Raw genomic sequence first — 21,573 nt, 5'->3', positions numbered from 1 at the left:
TGCAAAGACCTACGGGAATGTCTCCAAAGCCATGAGAGACAAAGGATACAGGCGGGATGCAACGCAGCGCCGTGTGAAAATCAAGGACCCCAGACAAGGCTACCAAAAAATCAAAGTGGCAAACGGACGCTATGGAGCCTGCCACCACTGCCCCACTAGTGACCGTGGACTCTGACGATGGGACAGTGTCGACGGCCAGTTCCTTGGCGATGTTCGCGGACGGGGAAGATGAGGAAGGGTTTGTGGAGGACAAGGCAGGCGACAGCGCTTACAACGCTGGTTTCCCCGACAGCCAGGATCTCTTCAGCACCCTCATGGAGATCCCCCAACAACCCTCCCCGGCCATTAACCCGGACCCTGAATCAGGGGAAGGAGCAGTCAGTAAGTGCTTTAAACATGTAAACTTTTATTATTAATGGAACAGGAATCTGAACTATGTGTAAAGGAGGTCTCTCTATATATGGGGATAGAACAGAAATCCTCCTGGGAGATCTCCACGAAGCTCTCCTGGAGGTAATCGAAAAGCCTCCGCAGGAGGTTCCTGGGGAGAGCTGCCTTATTGGGTGCTCCGTGGTAGCACACCTTTCCGCGCCAGGCTTTCATGAGGTACTCAGGGAGCATTGCCTCCCCGAGCACGGCTGCATAGGCCCCTGGTTTGTGCTGACTTTCACGCAGCATGCGCTCTCTATCTCCTTCAGTGACCCTCCTCAGGGCAATCTCGCTCGGCGACTCCTGCATCTAATTAGGAAAATTACCGTAATGTTACGCCTGGTCCAAAGTATTTTTAAAAAATCTCCGGACAGACGGCGTAGCAGAGAGTCGGCACACTGCTGCGTGACAAGCGTAACGGAAAGCCAAAGAATCAAATGGACGCTCATGGAGGGAGGGGGGGGAATGAGGACGCAAGCTATCCCACAGTTCCCACTGTGTCCAAAAATCATTTGCATTCTTGGCTGAGCTCCAAATGCTTCTAGGGTCAAACACAGTGTCCGCGGTGGTTCAGGGCATAGCTCGTCAATGTACAGCCACCCCCCACCCCCAGAAGGAAAAGGGAAAGAAATCGTCTCTTGACTCTTGTAAATGTCACCCTATGTGTACTGAATGCTGCTGGTAGACGCGATGCTGCGGCACGCTACGGTAGCATCCTCGCCCCCCCTCCCCCGCCTCATGGGTGACTGACGGTGCAAAATGACTGGTACCCGTCCTCATCATCAGCCTTGCGATAGATGGTGTAGTGCAATAGGACTGCTACCTGTCCTCGTCATCAGCCCATAAGTAGACGGCCTGCTAACCGTCTTCATCATAGCAACAGGGGGCTGAGCTCCATCAGCCCCCGCCCTTCATGTGTAAAGAAAAGATTCTGTACTGCCTGGACTATCATAGCAGCTGGAGGCTGCCTTACCCTCATTTCATTTCCCTAACAAGTCACTGTTTCTTATTCCTGCATTCCTTATTACTTCAGCATACAAATGGGGGGACACTACAATGGTAGCCCAGGAAGGCTGGAGGAGGAGGGAAGCAACAGGTAGGGTTGTTGCAGGGGCACCCCCTGTGAATGGCACGCAGCTCGTCATTCCTGCGGGATCTGACACAGAGCGGCTATGCTCTGTAGTTCTCTGATACACTGCAACCCTAGTACAGTTGCCCCATATTCTAGGCGGGACTGTTTCTATTTTTAGATACCATAAAGGAGGGATTGACTCGGGGAGTCATTCCCAGTTTTGTCTTTTGCGCCCCCAGCTGATCTCGGCCAGGGGCACCTATGACAGCAGCAGAAGGTGTAGTGCAATAGGACAGCTACCCGTCACCACCTTGCCAATTTACATTGGCGTCGTTGATGGTGCAATATGGCTGATAACCATCTCTGCTGTCATGCAAAAGCAAATGAATGCTGCTGTGTAGCACTGCTGAATCGCCTCTGTCCGCGGCATCTAGTACACATATGGCGACAGTGACAAAAGGCAAAACAGGCTCCATGGTTGCCACGCTATGGCGTATGCCAGGGCAATCCAGGGAAAACGGGCTCGAAATGATTGTCTGGCGTTGCTTTCCCGGAGGAAGGAATGACTGACTACATTTACCCAGAACCACCCGCGACAATGAAATTTGCACCATCAGGCACTGGGATCTCAACCCAGAAGTGCAAGGGTCGGGGGACACTGCGATGGGGTGGAACAGGGGCAGAGTTTATGCTTTCAGGATTGCCTGCTGCAGGAGTGCGGACAAGATAGGTGCTGTGCATGGTGTTGTTCACAGACACAGACTAGACTGTGTTCATTGTTCGGAAAAATGTATCTTTGCAAGGAATTCACTACCTTTTTCCCATCACACAGCGTCGACTGTCTCCAGACCTGCCACAGCATCCCCCTCACAGAGGCTAGCAAAGATTAGGCGGCGAAAGAGAAAGACATGGGACGAGATGATCGCTGAAGTTATGGGGTGCTCCCGAGCCGAGGTGGACCAGCAGAGCCAGTGGAGGGAGACCCTCTCTCTGTACCAGCGCTCACACAGCGAACGGGAGGAGAGGTGGCGTGAGGAAGACAAGCAGGCGACTCAAACGCTGCTTGGACTAATGAGGGAGCAAACGGACACGCTCCGGCACCTTGTGGATGTTCTGCAGGACCGCAGCCAGGAGGACAGAGCCCCCCCACAGTGTATCTGCAACCGCCCTCCCCCGCCACAAAGTCCCATACCTCCCGTCACCCAAAGTAACCAGAAGGAGTGGCGCCAGGGGCCGTGAAAACTGTCACTGCACCCCAGCAGAGTGCTCAAGTACCCAAAAGCTCTCATACCCTAATTTTTGAGAATTCCTTCCCTTCCTGACTCACCCTAGCCCCAATCCCAGTTTCATCCCCTGACTGTCTGGTTAATTATTAAAAATACTTTGCTGTTAATTACTGTTTCCGTCATGCTTTTTTACACAACGCTGCGTTTGAAGGGGTGGGTGGGTGGGTGGGGAAGGGGGTAGGGTATTGCATAGGACAGTCACCTTTAGCAGGGTACAGAGACGGGGGCAGGATCAGCAGCAGGTCACACACACACAGTGCAGTCAGTAGGCACCCTGGTCGGTATGGGAGGTTCTGTGTGGGTGGGGGGGTATGTGACTTTGTAGCGGGGGAGGGTGGTTACAGATCTCATGCAACGGTCCCTGTCCTGGACCACAGAGCCACGCAGCAGAGGAATCTGTATCCGTCCTCCCCCGCCACAAGGCCACATAGCCCCCGCACACAGAGTCCCAAAAAGGAGGGATGGCAGGCTCCGTTGAAACAACCAGGTCGGCACTGGGAGCAGGAGCCTGTCATTCCTCGAGTTTAGAGGTGGTCTTTACATCACCGCACACCCTACCCAGCACAGTCTGCGTCCCAGTTTCAACTCTTTAATGCAAAGTCATCAATAAAGAAACCTTTGTAAAGTTACAGTGGAACATGTATTTTATTTTTAAATGTGTGTTGGAAGTGGGGGAAGCGGGGTGGACGGGGTATGTAACTGCAGATGCTAGTCAACAGTAACTTGGTAAAGAAACAGGGGCAGGTTCAGCTTCTCTGTAAAGAAACTGAAAAGTCACAGGTCACGCTGCTCGCTGGTACTTGAAGAGTTCCTTGTCGCTGTGCAAGGCGCCTGCATAGGGCTTCACGAGCCAGGGCATTAGCGGGTAGGCTGGGTCCCCGAGGATCACTATAGGCATCTGCACATCCCCAAGAGTTATTTTGTGGTCCGGGAAGAAACTACCTTCCTGCAGGCGTCTAAACAGACCAGAGTTCCTGAAAACACGCGCGTCATGAACTTTGCCTGGCCACCCGACGTTGATGTTGGTAAAACGTCCCCCATGGTCCACCAGTGCTCGCAGCACCATTGAAAAGTAGCCCTATTTCTCAGCAGCTGACTGTGGAAGAGGTGGACGATAAGGTGCGAGGAGTTGACAACGACCATAACTGCAGCGGGCTCCGTGCTCGCAGTGCTGTGGCGCCCGTGCTGTCACTGAGCAGAAAAGTGCACGAACAGATTGTCCGCAGGCGCTTTCGGGGAGGGAGGGAGGGAGGGCGTGATTGACGGTTCAATGATGACAGTTACCCAAAACCACCCTCGACACATTTTCCCCCCCAGCATGCATTGGGGGGAAATCCCAGAATTCCAATGGGCAGCGGGGAGTGCGGGAACTGTGGGATAGCTTCCCACAGTGCACCGCTTCCAAAGTCGACGCTGGCCCCGTTACTGTGGACTCACACAGTCAAATTAGTGTATTTAGTGTGGATACACAAATTCGACTTCATAAGGTCGATTCCACAAATTCGACTTAAGTTGATTCGAAATAGTCTTGTAGTGTAGACATACCCTAAGGGGGGATATGATAGAGGTCTATAAAATCATGACTGGTGTGGAGAAAGTAAATAAGGAAGTTTTATTTACTCCTTCTCATAACACAAGAACTAGGGGTCACCAAATGAAATAGGCAGCGGTTTAAAACAAACAAAAGGAAGTTTTGTTGTTGTGTGTAAAAAAAAAAAGAACAACACACAGTCAGTCTGTGGAACTCCTTGCCAGCAGATGTTGTGAAGGCCAAGACTATAACAGGGTTCAAAAAAGAACTAGATAAATTCATGGAGGATAGGTCCATCAATGGCTATTAGCCAGGATGGGAAGGGATGGTGTCCTTAGCCTCTGTTTGCCAGAAGCTAGGAATGGGTGACAGGGGATGAATCACTTGATGATTACCTGTTCTGTTAATTCCTTCCGGGGCACCTGGCATTGGCCACAGTTGGAAGACAGGATACTGGGCTAGACCTTTGATCTGACCTAGTATGGCCGTTCTTATAACATAGGAGACAGGCTGCAAATTCTAATCTTCCTATTCCCAGATGCAGAATACATGCTGCCAACCACCAATACAGTTAACACAGGAAGAGAGAAGAAATCAGGAAGTTTATAATTTCCTGTGCATGAAGATATAATTATAACAGGTTCAACATCTCCATTTCCTAGCATGATTGTCACCAACATCCCCACCTCCATAAGGAAGGACAACAAAAAGGCTGGCATGAGGACTTACACTTAATCAATGGATAAAAAGCTCAGAGTCAGCACTAAACTAGAGAAGTAAATGCCATTTTAGACTTAGTTAGCAGAATGAATCACAGATACCTACTGCATTTTTAAGGCATAAGTGAAAACATGCTCCTCTGATTACCTAAAAATCGACATTGCAAGATGCAGAATGTTTTGTCTTTGTCATCTGTTTCAGTTCGGAAAAAACTATTTCAACAGCCACAACTTAAGTCGGCGGTGTAGACTTAGCTCACATAATGCAAAACAATATCAGTACCTAGTCTGGAAACTGTGTATCAAAGCAGATTTTATGAAAGGTAACACCAATCACAATGACAAAAAACTGCATTACTGAAATTGTAATGATCAATTCTTGGAGATTGTTAGAACATGGCTGCATTTTGCAAGTATACTGAGATGCTGCTGTTCAAATACTTTACCTGAATGCAATGTACATTTGTAATTGCTACACAGAGTAATGTTAAAAGTCTACATCTTCTGAAGGTCATCCAACTCAGCTGAAATATGCACATATGGGGAAGACTACAGAAAGACTTAGAGAACTTAAAAGTACCAGGCAAATAAAAGTCAAAGGCTTGGAAAGACAAAACACCTGAATGTTCAATTATACACAATATTCGAAAGCATTAGTGAAGATTGGAATAAAAAAAAATTAGGCTGCTGTGAAGGACCACAGCATGAGAAATTCCATACGTGGGAAGAAGGGGAGAGAAAAAAGGTCAGAATATTGTAGCCAGATAGCTTTATGATCATTAACATTTGTAGTCATGGAAGCTGAAGGCAAGTATGTTTTCAAGGCATAAATAAGCCCTTCTTGTCTGCTTTTTGCACAACTGTCTCAGTGTCTTTTTCTATGCTGTCCCCTAACCCTGAACACACTCCCTATCCTGGTCAACAAAGCCACTACCCTCTGCTCATTCAAATCTCTACTTAAAAAATGTAATTCTGTTATCCCTATTGACTCCCTTGTGGGTATTTAAAAAAAATAGAATTTGAGTAATGATCAGCACATGCCTAGTTGTATGCTCTTGCTGCTGTTTTACTCCTTCCTCACTCCATTTCCTCCCTATTGTTCATTACTATCACTAGTAGAGTCTCATCTGAAAACCAGCGTGTTAACTGTCTGAGGCAGGGACCATATCTATTCAGAAAATAAAATGCCTAGCACTTTGAGGCTGTAAAGATTGACACTTGCAGGTTGCTGCTGATAAGCAATTCCTGTCTCTCCCTCCACACTCCTAGCCCTACATGTGCTTTAACAACAATCCAGACAATCCCTGAAGGAGGCAAATAAGTATTTCCCCCTACTTCAGGAGACTGAGAAACTGAAGCAGAGATAAGTATTTCATTGCCAGGGTACTGAGCAATTAGAACTCAGGTGTTCCTGCTCAAACCACATCTCATTTGTTTAGCAGGTGACCAAGGTCATTATGGAAGCCTTTACCATCTCTGAAGAATCAAGATTTGGCCACTTCTAGAGATAGCATTACTGACTTAAGGTGGGGTGGGGAACCTCCAGCCCATGGACCGGATCCGGGCCACTGCTTAATTTAATCTGACCCACAGCAAGTTTCTGCGCCACAGGCCAGAAGCCCCAAGCCTCAGGCCCTCACCTCCAGCAGCTCCCAGAAGTGGCCGCAATGTCCCTGCAGTCCCTAGGCGGAATGGCAATCAGGGAAGCTCTGCAAGCTCCCTTTGCCCCCAGCACCAGCTTTGCAACTCCTATTTGCCAGGAACCGTGGCCAATGGGAACTGCAGGGACAGTGCCTGCGGGCATAGGCACTGCAGAGAGCCGCCTGGCTCCTCCACCTAGGGCCTGGATATGGCGGCCGCTTCCAGGAGCAGCGCAGAGCTAGGACAGGCAGGGAGCCTGACTTAGCCCCGCTGCACCAGCAACTGGGAGCTGCCTCAGGTACATGCCGCGTGGCTGGAACCCGCACCCCGAACCCACTGCCTCAGGTCGGAACCCCCTCCCACACCCTAACTCCCTCCCAGACCCTGCACCCCCACCCTGTCCCGCTCCTGCACTCCAAACCCCTTGGCCCCAGCCAAGCCCCCCCTGCACTCCAAACTCTTCATCCCCAGCCCCACCTAAGCCTCTGTGCCCCCCATGTGCAGCTGGAGCCCCGAGCGCTAGCTCACCCCACTGTAAGGGGAAGCCCCAAGCCTCTTTTCCCCCCCATGGGACTGTGTGTGGCCCACGACTGATTTTTTCTGTGGGTCAATGGCCCCCTCATAGAAAAAAGGTTCCCCACCCCTGATTTAAGGAATGGTCTGATAGAAACAATTCCAGAAAAAATAAGAACATAGGCTTGCAGCAAGAGCTGCCATTAAAAAAAAGCTAGTTACAGTAGGATGTTAAAAGACTGAAGTATAGAGGGAAAAGAGCAAGAATTTCTCGTTGCACGACTGGCTTTAAAAACAGATTGGTTCATTTCAACACGGAATGTTATAACCCATCAGATGATGACTGGGCCACATTACTAACAGGCACCATATAGTAAATTGGACCAAGACAGCTGGATGCAAGCAGACTCTTTACACCACGATACAGTTAATTATATTGTATTTGTAACAGATTGAGCAGTAACGCTCCCTACACAAGCAACAAAGAATCCTGTGGCACCTTGTAGACTAACAGACGTTTTGCAGCATGAGCGTTGATGGATTTCCACTCATACGGGCTAGTGCAGTGCCTTGCATGGTGTCAAGTATCAGACAGATCTCCATAGTCTTCTATGGTCCTCTCCAAGAGGTGGATGTTACTGATGGTGTCTGGCAAGCGGATCTGGAGAATCTGAGTTTTGTTGTCCTCCAGGTTTCAGCTCCATACAGTAGACTGATTAGAAGGCTGCTCTTGCCTTACCAATCCTTACTTTGATGTCCTGCTGGTCGATGATGCTACCTAGGTAGGTGAAGGACTGCACTTCTTCCAGGGCTTCCATTCAGTGTGACTGGGTCGATGCTGATGGAATTGATCTAAGGGATCTTGGTCTTTCCCTTGTGGATGTTGAGGCCAACCTTTGATGACGTGGCTGCCACGTTGGTCTTTCTCTTGCATCTGCTGTTTACTGTGCGAAAGGAGTGCAAGGTCATCGGCAAAGTCCAGGTCATCAAGCTGGGTCCACAATGACCATTGGATTCCATTCCTACGCTTGTAAGTGGATGTCTTCATAATCCAATCAATGACGAAGAAAGAGAAGTGTGTGACACAAAAGCATCCCTCGAAGCTGTTTGTGAGCTGCCCTCCATGGATCACTCTACAGTGTATGCCGAATGCTTTCGTCAACAAAGTTGATGTACAACGAGGAGTTCCCACCCATAGACTGCTCGACTGATGATGCGGAGTTATCTCTCTGTGGTGCATGTGATCTTTCCACTGAAGCATCCAGGTCTGCTTTCAGGCCTCTGCTAAAGTGCTCCGCCCATCTGTTCATCTGTAGTTCTATTCTGTGTTATAGACTTCCCTGCTTGTCTTAACGGACGTTCTGGCTTGCTGACTTTCCAGACAGTCGCTTGGTAGTATACAGCTGTTTCATGTTACCGCTGTATGCTGCCTGCTCTGCTTCTGCTGCCAGTCCATCCACATAAGCTCACCCAGCCACACTATGGCAAATAGCAAAACAGAAACAACCTTTATTTTCCATTTGTCAGCAATTATATCCATTTTGTCAGAATAGCTTTGAAAATAACAGATTTTAGCTGTAGTTATTTTGTTGCATCTTTGCAAATAGCTATCTAATAGAGCCCAATCTTGTTGCTGGAGAAGACACAGATTTTCCCTAATTTCTCTGATGAATCAGTGTCCTGAAAGATAATCCTTCCAAGAATGACCTACTTAATTTTGATGGATAAAAGATGGCAACTTCAGTTTATCAGTGCCTTCCATTTGGTCCATAGGTAGGCATGCTCCAGTGGGAGAAGACAGGATGCCTGCCATACCTGTCCTTGAGTGTGAGCTGCGGTCAGTACTCTCCCCAATTTAAATACAATTGTTCTCCCAAATACTTGCTCTGTGCTTATCAAGGAGATTCTCCTAGTAATAGAATCTGCTCTCTCACTGTGAAGATAGGTCATCAGCAGTTTGCAAGTTAAAAATAGCACTATATGCAACCATTTTATGCTCTAAGAAATAGTGTTTTGGTCATCCCTTCCTCCCCAGATTCAACCTTTTGAGTTTCTTTTTAAAGCATCTAACTTTAAAGCTACTTATATATATATATTGTCTGTGATGCACAGCCAGACCATGTGTCAGGCTCTGAAGAAATTAAAATGGCATCAGTGTCCCATATTTATTGTCTCAATTATTTCATGTCATATTTGCCAAATTTACAAGTTGACCATTTCAATAATCACAAACTGATCTTGGGGTCAGGAAGTCAAGCTGGTTTCTTTCTGAGTTGTGCATCATTACCAATAATATTCCATAGCTACAACTGAGTAAAAACTTTTTATTTTTTGGCCAGTAAAGCAGACAAATGCATCTATCACCACACACAAGGACAAGAGTTGGGTAAAAGCGAGTTACTTTTAATTGAGTAATTTTTCCAACCATAGACACACTTCAAAAGTCATGCGCTTATTTTTAAAAAGCATTTAAATTCATCTCAACATTTTAAGGAAACCTGGGTGGAAAGCACACAGTATTTTATTGCCACCCATGAAACCCTAGTTAAGTTGTAAACTGTACCACTGAACAAAATTCCTTCTATTCAGAACATCTACTAGGAGACTAGGCAATAGAATTTCAATCAGGAGTAGTTGCAGCTGTTACTGTCCAACAAGCAGTGGGAAAGTCATTTATCAAAGGTTTCATTTCAACAGGATGGAAGTCCTGACTGAAAACTCACAGAAGTGCAAATATTGATATTTAACATTTTGTTAGCTCTTTTCCTGCATGTTGAACTCACTGTACATTGAAGATGATCATGGTGTGGTAGTTACTGTAATCATGTTTCATACTAGGATATTAGAGCATTTATAAACATTAATTTTCATAAATGTTAAGGCCCGAAGTGATCATCTAGTCTGACCTCCCTGTATAAAAGATGCCTCACAATACAACATCCTTATGAGATAAATGCTGTCTCTATGCTACATATGGGGAAACTGAGGATGAGAGGCTAAGTGACTTGTCATTCCATACTTTTTAGCTAAATTTAATAGCCCAGTTTGAAAAACATGAGAAATTGTCTCCACTAATGGAGGTAAGTAACCTATGATGTTAGGGAGCTCTATTCTGTTTATTCTACTTCTTTTCTACAATCCACATACATCAGTCAGTGACATTTTAACAAAACCATTAGAAAGGTATCACGCAAGCCCTAAATTCATAGAAAAACTATTACCTTACTTCTTTTCAAAAGGTCCAACTTGAGTGAGCAGATACTTTCTGTACCCTTTACCTGCTGCCTTACAATGCTGGCATTTCAATCTACATACATATCTCAACTTTGAAACATTAAATTAATCAAATAGACTACTCTATAGTCAATCACCTCAACATACTTTTGTTTCAGCAAATAGTTGGAGCATTGCACATTACTCCGATTGGTCACTGGGATGAGATCATTCCAAACAGTCAACTTTATCAAAAAAGCTTTTTGTTATGAGCTGCTATACCTCAGAAAGCAAGCTCCATTTTACACACTAAGCACTAAAAAGAATTCAGAAAAATTAGCTTTACCACCCAAAAAGTATTCAATCTCCACATTTCTGCCTTTCATAACTCCACTAAACACTACAAGCAGCTACTGAAAATCATGTCAAATGGATGGACTTCTTATTCCAGCACCATGTTTTTTGACCAGACAAACTCCTAGACTCCACAATATTGCTTCAGTTTGCAGTAGTCAGAGCAGCATCTCCTAAACCTCCTGATCCTGACCTCGTGCAGGAGGGACAAGAGTGCAAGAGGCAATGAATAAGAAGATACCTATACTGCAAGAAGGGCTTCCCATGGTGTGGGTGAAAGATCAAAGTCAGAGGATAGGAGTACAAGAGAGGAGAAATTGGGTAAGATGAAGCAGGGAGAAGAGACGGAGGAGGTGAGACAGCAAAGGGGAAGTGAGCAGAAATGAAGGAAACAATAAACAAAGGATGATTAGGATGGACACTTGGCTACTCTGATGAACACCATAATTCTTAGCTCCATCTAGTGAAGCATGTAGGTTGCATAAAGATATGATTTTACAAAAGACAGACAAGAGTAGATCTTAATTCAAGTTCCACTAAGCAGAAAGGTGGTGGACTCAGATTCTGCACGCATTCAAAACACAAATCACAGTTAAAGTGGCATTTTACTGCTGACTATCTGAGTTAAGAACTAGATTGAGCCAACCAAAGAATCACAGAAATGTAAGAATGAAAAGAACTTTAATTATCCAGGGTAAAGTTTTCAGAAGCACTCAAGTCCCACTGACTGTCAATGAGACTTAGGTTTTAAGTGTCTAAGTCACTTTTAAAAATGGAAATAAGGCACATTTCCCCACACACACACATGAATACTGCCTGTAATTTCCCCTCCCCACCCCTCCTCCCCCCAATTCTGTTTTAAATAGATTGATGCACTTAATAAATCTAGAGCTTAACACTAGAGTAGCTTTTGCTTTTACGCTTCTACTTTGATCTGGCAGCCTTCTATCTGGTCCAACTGATGACCATCTCTATGGCACAATGAGCTACCAAGTTCTACTTTAACAAGCTTTTTACCCTTGAGGGACTACCTGTCATTAAAACTCTTGAAAAGTACACCAGCATAAACCTGTTCAAAGGATTTGCATTAGAAGGAACAAGGAGAGAACACTTCATAGCCAAGGTCTTCAGTCTGACAAGTCATGAATTAAATTAGCATTTCCTAAAGTGTGGGGCACACCTCCTGGGGATGGGGTCCAGAAGACGTGTAGAATCATAGAATATCAGGGTTGGAAGGGACCTCAGGAGGTCATCTAGTCCAACCCACTGCTCAAAGCAGGACTAATTCCCAACTAAATCATCCCAGCCACGGCTTTGTCAAGCCTGACCTTAAAAACCTCTAAGGAAGGAGATTCCACCACCTCCCTAGGTAACTCATTCCAGTGCTTCACCACCCTCCTAGTGAAAAAGTTTTTCCTAATATCCAACCTGAACCTCCCCCACTGCAACTTGAGATCATTGCTCCTTGTTCTGTCATCTGCTACCACTGAGAACAGTCTAGATCCACCCTCTTTGGAACCCCCTTTCAGGTAGTTGAAAGCAGCTATCAAAACCCCCCTCATTTTTCTCTTCTGCAGACTAAACAATCCCAGTTCCCTCGGCCTTTCCTAATAAGTCATGTGCTCCAGCCCCCTAATCACTTTTGTTGCCCTCTGCTGGACTCTTTCCAATTTTTCCACATCCTTCTTGTAGTGTGAGGCCCAAAACTGGACACAGTATCCAGATGAGGCCTCACCAATGTCGAATAGAGGGGAATGATCAAGTCCCTCAATCTGCTGGCAATGCCCCTACTTATACAGCCCAAAATGCCATTAGCCTTCTTGGCAACAAGGGCACACTGTCGTAACTTAAGATGGGTAAGCCTCTAGCAACATATAGCAGGGCTGAAGAGTTGCATGATTGGTTTCATTTTCTTGAAATGGGGGGCTCAGCTTTCAAATGTTTGAGAAACACATTTTTACTATTTTTTAAAAAGTAAAATATTAGTAATGGAGCAAAGTTTATAGTCTCTGCATGTAATTAGATTCCAGCTTAAATGTACTTAGTTGTTTGAAACGCTTGGTTTTTAAACTCTGGGTATGTCTTCACTGTCCAGTTAACTTAGGTGATCAGCCCCTGAGTCTGAGCACCCAGCTTAGACTAGTCCTAGGAAGCCACTGCAAAACTATACCAGAGTTACTGTGTCCTGACTGGTGTTGATAACAACTATGTTTTTCTAGGACGTCTGGGGGCACATCCATGCTTCTCTGTGCTGCAGTAAATGGAGCTACTCTAATTCTCTCCCAGTGAATTGTGGGAGAATGACTCTCCTGGGCACATTGGAAGAACTGTGGGAAGGCACTGAACAACTAAAGCACTTGAGTGTTTTAGTCTGCATCCTCACTACAAAGTTGGAAAATTACCAGCCTGAATAAAAGCCTCACTCATGGGTTAGCCTACAGCCCCAAACGGGCCCGCTAGCTCAGACTGAAACTGCTACTAAACTGGGGTCAGAGGTTTTTTTGTGCAGATGGGAGGGGCACTAAAAGCAACACTCAAATAAGAGCCCAGGTTAACTCTGCAGTGAAGGCATACCGTTTGTGTCACTCAAACCCATCTCATCATTTTGTCAGCCACACAAAGATAGTCCTTTGACTCATTTCCTTGACAATATTAGAAAAAGAGCTCAGACACTAAAAATTAGTGCTCCCTTGTATACTGGCTATTTGCCTTCTGTGAATGAAAGGGATTTTTGTTACAATAGGTCATGCCACTTGCATCATGGCTGAAAAGACTATTGAAAACAAGCCATACTGTGCATTTAAGTGACACATAGAATAACCCGCAAGATATTCTAAGACATAACTAGACTGCAGCACAAAAGCAACTGCTAAAAGTTTACCATTGACCCTTATGTACTTGAAAAATCAGTGTACAGAGGCTTTCTTCAAGTACACCACCCTGCACAAGTCTCTGCTTCTGTTTACAAGCCAGTAAGACAACTCCAGTCTCCTTGTTTCATATTCAGTCAGTTACACAGAGCACCAGCTGATACCCAACACTGACTTTTACTCCTCCCTTCACCTCCTCTATTTTGCTATCATTAGTGTTAATCCCAAATTCAGTTATGTGCTCTTTTTTTCCAGACAAATTCTAGATGCTAGATAGTAAATTTAACTTGTTGACCCTAATTTAAAAAAGCAAGGGCAACTCTTTCCTGGTTACTCTTAAGGATTTGGAACTTAAGGGAAAATTGACATCAAATCCCATCCAGGTTTGGGAGGATAGCTGGATATATGGCTTCCCTTTGTAAGTTATGCAAAGAAGTCAAGTAATTCATTTGCATCTGGGAAGATTTCACATATTATAGTTATCTAAAATCCTTCCACAGACTTACACTCTATCCTAAAGCGTATTGTTTGATCAGAATCTTCTTTAAATTGAAAATTAAGATGTTTTGCCTTGTCCTTACTTAGGTTATTTCTAGTTTATAAAACTATACTGAATTTTAGTCTGTATGTACAGATTAAATATACTGGTTTGGGGAAAGATGGAGAAGAAAAAGATGCATAACCATGATAATATTATGTAGCATGCTTATGGATTTGAGAAGAGATTTATGATCAGAGAGAATTCTTATTTTATACTTTGTAGGCCAGGAGAATTTAAAATTATACTGTGTATGATTTTTGGTTGTGTCACCTTTCCTTAATCTTTTAAAAATTGATATCAGCTAATCAGGAATAAGACTTTTGTTTGGGGGAAGCACAGTTAATTAGTTCAGTTCATGAAGTCAAGATAAATTGACAAACTTCTTCTGAAATGGTCCAAAAATCTGCCCAAGGGAAATTTCAACACGAAATAGAAAAAAAAATATTTTTGCAATTTTTGTTTCCATTTTCCAAATAGCTTGCTCTACTGCACTTCAATTCAACTTGGATAATGAACAGTTGATCATTTTCACAATTGTTTAATTTTACTTATAGACCCACAGACTTTAAGACCAGAAGAGATCATTATGATCATCTAGTCCAGGGATTGGCAACCTTTGGCACGCAGCCTGTCAGGGAAATCCGGTGGTGGGCTGGGACGGTTTGTTTACCTGCAGCGTCCACAGGTTTGGCCAATCACAGCTCCCAGTGGCCACAGTTTGCCATTCCAGACCAATGGGGGCTGCGGGACATGGCAACCAGCACATCCCTCGGCCCATGCCGCTTCCCGACCCACCAGCACATTTCCCTGATGGGCCGTGTGCCAAAGTCTAGTCTAACCCTCTGCACATCACAAGCCACGGAACCTCACCCACCACTCCTGTAAGAGGACCATAACTTCTGGATGAGTTAGTGAAGTCCTCAAATCTTAATTGAAAGATTTCAAGTTACAGTGAATCCACCATCTACTCTAGTTCAATCAGCAAATGACCCATGTTGCAGAGAAAGGCAAAAAGCCCCCAGGGTCTCTGCCAATCTAACCTAGGGAAAAATTCTTTCCTGACCCCAAGTATAGTGACCCAAAGCATATGGGCAAGATCTACCACCAGACACGTGGGAAGGAATTATCTATAGTAACTTAGAGCCCTCACCATCTATCCCCTCCATAAGCTTATTAAGATCAGTTTTGAAGCCAGTTATGTTCTTTTGTCTCCACTGCTTGGAGCAGTCTGCTCCCCTTGGAAGGCTATTCCAGAATTTCACTCCTCTAATAGTTAGAAACCATCATTTAATTTCAATCCTCAACTTGTTGATGGCCAGTTTATATCCATTTGTTGTTGTGCCAACACTGGCCCTTAACTTAAATAACTTCCCTCCCTCCCCAGTGTTTACTATTGTGGAATTAGAGAAAGAACTGACAGGGATTTGAAGGGGATTTCAAATCCATGCAGTCTCCTTATGTGAGCAAGAGTTAGGCTAGCTGTAACCCTAATAACACGAGATTTGTAGAAGTGAGGATTGTGTGAGGCGAGTGGTAAAGAACTGTGTGAGAAGTTGTTGCGACCTTGTGTTAGGTAAGTATGGAATGTAGACTATCGTCTAAATTGGTGAGAAAAATAAGATACCAGGACAACATATGTATAAACAAAATGCAGCTGTCACCATTATTGTATGTAACAAAAGGTATAAATGCTTGCTGTAATTGTTTACCTAGAGAGAGCCCTGTTTAGCTCTCTCCCTCCACGCAATTGCTAGAGATAATAAAGTATCTGACTTGCTGCACCCAACCTGAGAGTGAGAACTCTGTTTTGTTCTGACGCTCTCCATAAATACATCAAAGGGATAATCATATCTCCCTTCAACCTTTGTTTTGTTAGGCTAAACAAGCCAAGCTCCTTAAATCTTGTCTGGTAAGGTAGGTTTTGCATTCCTCTGATCAACCTAGTAACCCGTCTCTCCACCCCTTCCTATTTGAATTCATCCTTCTTAAACATGGGAGACCATAATTACACACAGTATTCAGATGAAGTTTCACCAGTGCCTTATATAACTGTAACAATACTTCCCTATCTCTACTGGAAATACTTCACCTGATGCATCCTAGGATCACATTAGCCTTTTTCACGGCCGTATCACATTGGCAGTTCATAGCCATCCTGTGATCAACCAATACACCCAGGTCTTTCTCCTCTTCTGTCACTTCCAACTGATACATCCCCAACTTATAGCAAAACTTCTTGTTGTTAATCCCTAAATGCATGACCCTGCACTTTGCATAATTAAATTTCATCTCATTTATATTACTCCAGTTTTTAAGATTGTTCAATCTTTGTGTGTGATATTCCTGTCCTCCTCCATATTGGCCAATACCTCCCAACTTTGTGTCATCTGCAAATTTTATTAGCAAACTCCCACTTTTTGTGCTAAAGTCATGAATGAAAACAAGTAAAATTGGTCCCAAAACTGATCCTTGAGGAATTCCACTAGTAACCGCCTCCAGTCTGACAGTTCACCTTTCAGCATGACCCACTGTAGCCTCCTCATTAACCAGTTTCTTACAAGAATTGAAAGATGGGTATTAACCCCCATCTTCTCCAACTTAACTAATAATATCCCATGTGGAACTGTATCAAATGCTTTACTGAAATTCAGGCATTTCAAATCTACTACATTTTCTTTGTCTATAAAATTGGTTATCTTCTCAAAGAAAGACCAGATTGGTCTTGTACAGTCTACTTTTGTAAAACCATGTTGTATTTTATCCCAATTACCATTTACCTCTATGTCCTAAACTACTCTTTCTTTCAAAATTTTGTTCTAAGACTTTGCATACAACTGAGGTCCAACTAATGGGTCTGTAGTTTCCTGGATAACTCCTTCTTCCACCCCCCGGCTTTCTCAAATATAGGTATTATATTTGCAATTCTCCAGTCATGAGGTATGACCTGTGAGTTTATAGAGTCATTAAAAATTCTTGCTATTTGGCTTGTGATTTCAGTCGATAGCTCCTTTAATATTTTGGATGGAGATTATCTCTGACCCGCAATTTGGTCCCATTAAACTGAGTTTGACTTCCACCTCAGATACGGTAATTTCTGCTGCAACACCCTTGTTCCCATTAGCCACCCTGCCACTGTTCCCAAGCTCCTCATTACTCTTATTAAAATCTGAGGCGAAGTATTTGTTTAGGTGTTGGGCCATACCTAGATTATCTTTAATCTCCACGCCCCTTTCTCTGTGTTTAGTGGTCCTGCTTCTTTTTTTTTTCTAATATATGGCTAAAGAACCTTTTACTATTGGTTTTAACTTCCTTTGCAAGGTCCAACTATGCTTGGTTTTTAACAGTTCTCATTTTTTACTTAAACCTTCTGACCTCCAAGAGGTAGCTCACCTTGCTGATCCATCTCTTCTTCCATTGCTTGTAGGGTTTCTGCTTTCCCTCTTTCAATTTTCAGCAACTATATTCTCACTCACTAGCACAAGGATGCAATATTTGGGATCCAAACTTTGCAGAGTGTTTAAATTCCATCAAGAATTGTTTTCAGCAGAATTTCAAAAGTTTTTATGGACACACTTATGCCAATCTCAGGTTTTGTAAAAAAAAAATTAGACATTAAACTTAAATGTTAGGCTGATGAGGTCTAACAATGAATCTAATTTAATGAACAGACCAAAGAATTGAAAATGTTGGATAGCATGCATGTGCACACATTGATCATCAATTCCTACAGTGTATAAATGTATATATGGGCTTTTACTCCCATTTGCATTTTCCTCAGCAGCAAAATTCAGCCAGGTCCAGCATTATATATTTTGAAACTTTAAAATGTTAATTTTATATTCAGTCCATCCTCAACCATTTAATTTGATTACATCAGTACCTCAGAATGAGATTAGATAGAATGAAGTTTGCCATTAAAGTCTGATTCTGGAAATTAAAACTGTTGCAGTCAGCATATTTTTGTAGCCAAATAAGGCAAATTATACACAAATTATATATGAGCAATAACGAATAGGTCTCAGACTTCAGGGACAAAAAAAGGCAGAGTATAAAATCCATCAAAACCAAACAGCTAAATAGTTTCTCAATTGAAAGAGCCTTTGGGACACAGGGGAGGGAAAGTAGTTAAAAGTTCTCACAAAAGTCAAGTTGTATTAAAGCCAAGTACTATTTACATAATAAGTGTCTCCCAGTTCCACATGAGAGCATCTTGTCTGTGGGCTGCAGTATAAACAAAACTGATCTGATCTAAGTAAACCATGCCATCTGTGAAATGGTGTTACAGGAAGATAATCAGTGGGCATCCACTCAGCACAGAGGAGCACAAGATGGTGAGCAGTGCTTTCATTAAGATAGATGGGAGAGCAAATCAGCTACAGCAAGAACATTTCCCTCAACAGCTACAAACTGTATTCCTCCCACTCCCTAGATGCAGCTTCTTTAATCATAGAAAACTGACAAAGAAAATGATTGAAGAACCCTGGAAGACAAAGAGATGGTCTTAACTAATGGTCCCACAGCAGGAACATTTTGGGGGGCAGAGGGAGGGCAGCTATAAATTCAGGTAAGCAACTCCAGACTTTAAAATCTAGATCTTGGAGCAGCACCCATATTTCACCTACAAACAGCTAAGACAATAAAGTCAATTTTTATACTACAGTATGCTAATTACAGTTAGGAATAAACTAGAGCTGAATTTATGCTTTAGTTCAGGATTGTCAAACATCCAGACTGATGTATGTGTGAGACTTGGACTTGCATAGCACATTCAGATTCTATAGGATCTAACCCTTCATTTAAAATGAGATTATATTTTGCCCTCACTATTGCAAAGATTACACTTGGTTCACATTTTCAAAGTTAACAATGCAACATTATCTTCCAGAGTCTGCACATAGCCTGAAATGATGACTGATGAGATGTGAATTCCCCCATTCACCTCACTAGCTTGTTAAAGCTAAAGCCCAAATATGATACTAAAACATCAGCACTATTTCACAGCTCACCATTTTAGCAGAAAAATGGAGACAAGATTGGAAGCACAGGGAAGAAAGGAGGAGAGATATGAACAATATAAAAAGAGGAGAAGCGGGGAAAAAGAGAAACTAAGGACAAAAATAGTGCTGGTGCACCAGCAAGATATTATTTTCACTCTGATTGACACTGAATGTGAAAGTCAGGCAACATCATTTATTCAGTACCTTAAAATTAATTAGACAAAATAAAATCCATATTTCACCCTAAAATATTGTGCAAACACCACAGTGACATGAGTAGATCAGCTGTAGATTAAGGTTTTGTCTACACTGGACTTTCTTCATCAAAACTTTTGTCACTCAGGGGTGTGGGGGGGGGGGAACACCCCTGAACAACAAAAGTTTTAACAATGAAAAGCACCAGTGTGGATAGCGCTTTGTCAGTGTGAGCCGCACTCCTGTCAACAAAATTACCGCCCCTCATTGGAGGTGGTTTTATTTTGTCAAGCAGCTACATTGTTTACCTTATAACAAAGTAGCAGCAGAGGCACAGCCGCGCCATTGTAAAGTGCACAGTGTAGATATAGCCCAGGGGTTCTCAAATTGGGGGTCGGGACCCCTCAGAGGGTCGCGAGGTTATTACAGGGGGGGTCGTGAGCTGTCAGCCTCCACCCCAAACCCTGCTTTGCATCCACCATTTATAATGGTGTTAAATATATAAAAAAGTGTTTTTAATTTATAAGGGTGGGGGGGGTCACACTCAGAGGCTTGGTATTTGAAAGGGGTCACCAGTACAAACGTTTGAGAACCACTGATATAGCCTAAGGATAGTATGCAATCCTAAATTTAGACTCCAGTGCAATGGACCATAATTAAGAATGAAATACAGGTCTCTCCACAAAATGAATGTGACACTTGTGCTGTAGTTGCTACCAACTGGCTTTCCAGTGCTTAGTTGACAGTGGCTACTGGAATATAACTATGAGAGAAGCTTACAGTTTTGCTTTTGGAATGCCAGTGTGCCAGGTTCTTCAAAATCTCCGCTGTGACAACACGGTAGGGGAAGCCTCTACTTTTGTCTGGAGTGCAGGGCTTTTCAGACTACTACAAGCACAAGGCTTCCTGTGAGAAGTAGACCTTTGGAAAAATAAAGCATGAGAGGAGCGGAGACTTTGTCTTGGCATTATCTATTGAAAAATTCTTTAAAATTAAAATAAACTAGCTGGTCAAATATTCCACCTCCCCAAACAAAAAAGTGACAGCCAACTATCAAGAGAAGACCCACAGATTTATTGGTTACCAGAACCTTTAGAGCTTCAAACTTGACAGATACATTATCCTGAAGGAGTAATGCAGTCATTTTATCTTATTTAAAGAAACAGTTTTAGGGAAATAAAAAGTTAATGTTTAGAACACAGAGTACCAAACATGCACAGAACATTATTATCCTTAATGACTTTACTACTTCTCTTCCATTGCTCAAAGCCACTCCCTTATTTGAATCCCTGCTGTGTATTCCTCACACCTTTCATGTCAAGTTCAAGTTTCTCATTCATCTACCTGCGAACCTGTCAATCTTTGCTCACTTCCACCTGCTGCCTACACTCCGCCTTGGTCGCCCTCCTAAAAATAAACACACTTTTTGTAGCTTCACAATGCCATTTTTGGGCTTTCTTCCATCCACACCTTATGCTTGCAAATCCCCTATAGAAAGAAAATCTCAGTGTTTCAACAGTAAGTCAGCCATAGAATTTTAAAGATCTGCAATGCTTTGAAGTCATACTTTTATCTGGTGCTACTAAACAGTACTGTTCAAGTCTTATTTACAAGTTAAGATCTTTTGAGCAGGAACCACATTTTCCTCACTCATAGTAATTGAGTTATTGAGTTTTATGGGGTGGTTTTAAATGTTTATAGAAGACTGATCAGAGACATTTGGAAGTCAAGGAATGGGGACAGCAGAGAAACAGTATAATAGGGCAGATGGGACATCAAAACATATTGGATGAGGCAGATGCAGAACCAGCAAAGGGAGTGGCAGGAAAGAAGCGGCAGGAAGAGGATGGAAGAGCAGATCCTGCAGCACAGGAATGGGTCATGATAGCAGAAGGAGCAAACAGATGATTTAAACCAGTCTTTGTTGAACTTGTGAAGTGCCCTGCATGGATGCAGTACAATGTTCATGTGACAGTCTGTATCCCTACGCTCACCCTTTTTATAAGACTATGATGGATTTTGTACAATGTCTTGTGAGGTGGTATTTGAAAACTCATAATTTGCTGATCGTTATTGTCCTGGTAAAATGTGAGGCAACGTTATATATAAAATTATAAGATTTTACTGTATGATATGACTGCGACATATTCCAAGTCTGCAAAAGCAGGCAGAAACCATTTCCTTGGAGACAAAAGGCAAACTGATGCCTCAA

At 43.4% G+C, this 21,573-nt stretch overlaps 1 protein-coding gene across 10 annotated transcripts in view; it reads right to left on the bottom strand.

Moving 5' to 3' along the window:
- The window catches only part of MAP4 (microtubule associated protein 4), a 288,369-nt gene that overhangs the window by 250,868 nt on the left and 15,928 nt on the right, over nucleotides 1-21,573 (bottom strand). The window lies entirely within an intron of this gene.

Source organism: Mauremys reevesii, linkage group 2, assembly GCF_016161935.1.
Source record: "Mauremys reevesii isolate NIE-2019 linkage group 2, ASM1616193v1, whole genome shotgun sequence".
Lineage (NCBI taxonomy): Eukaryota > Metazoa > Chordata > Testudines > Geoemydidae > Mauremys > Mauremys reevesii.
This window is presented reverse-complemented; position numbering and strand designations above follow the sequence as displayed.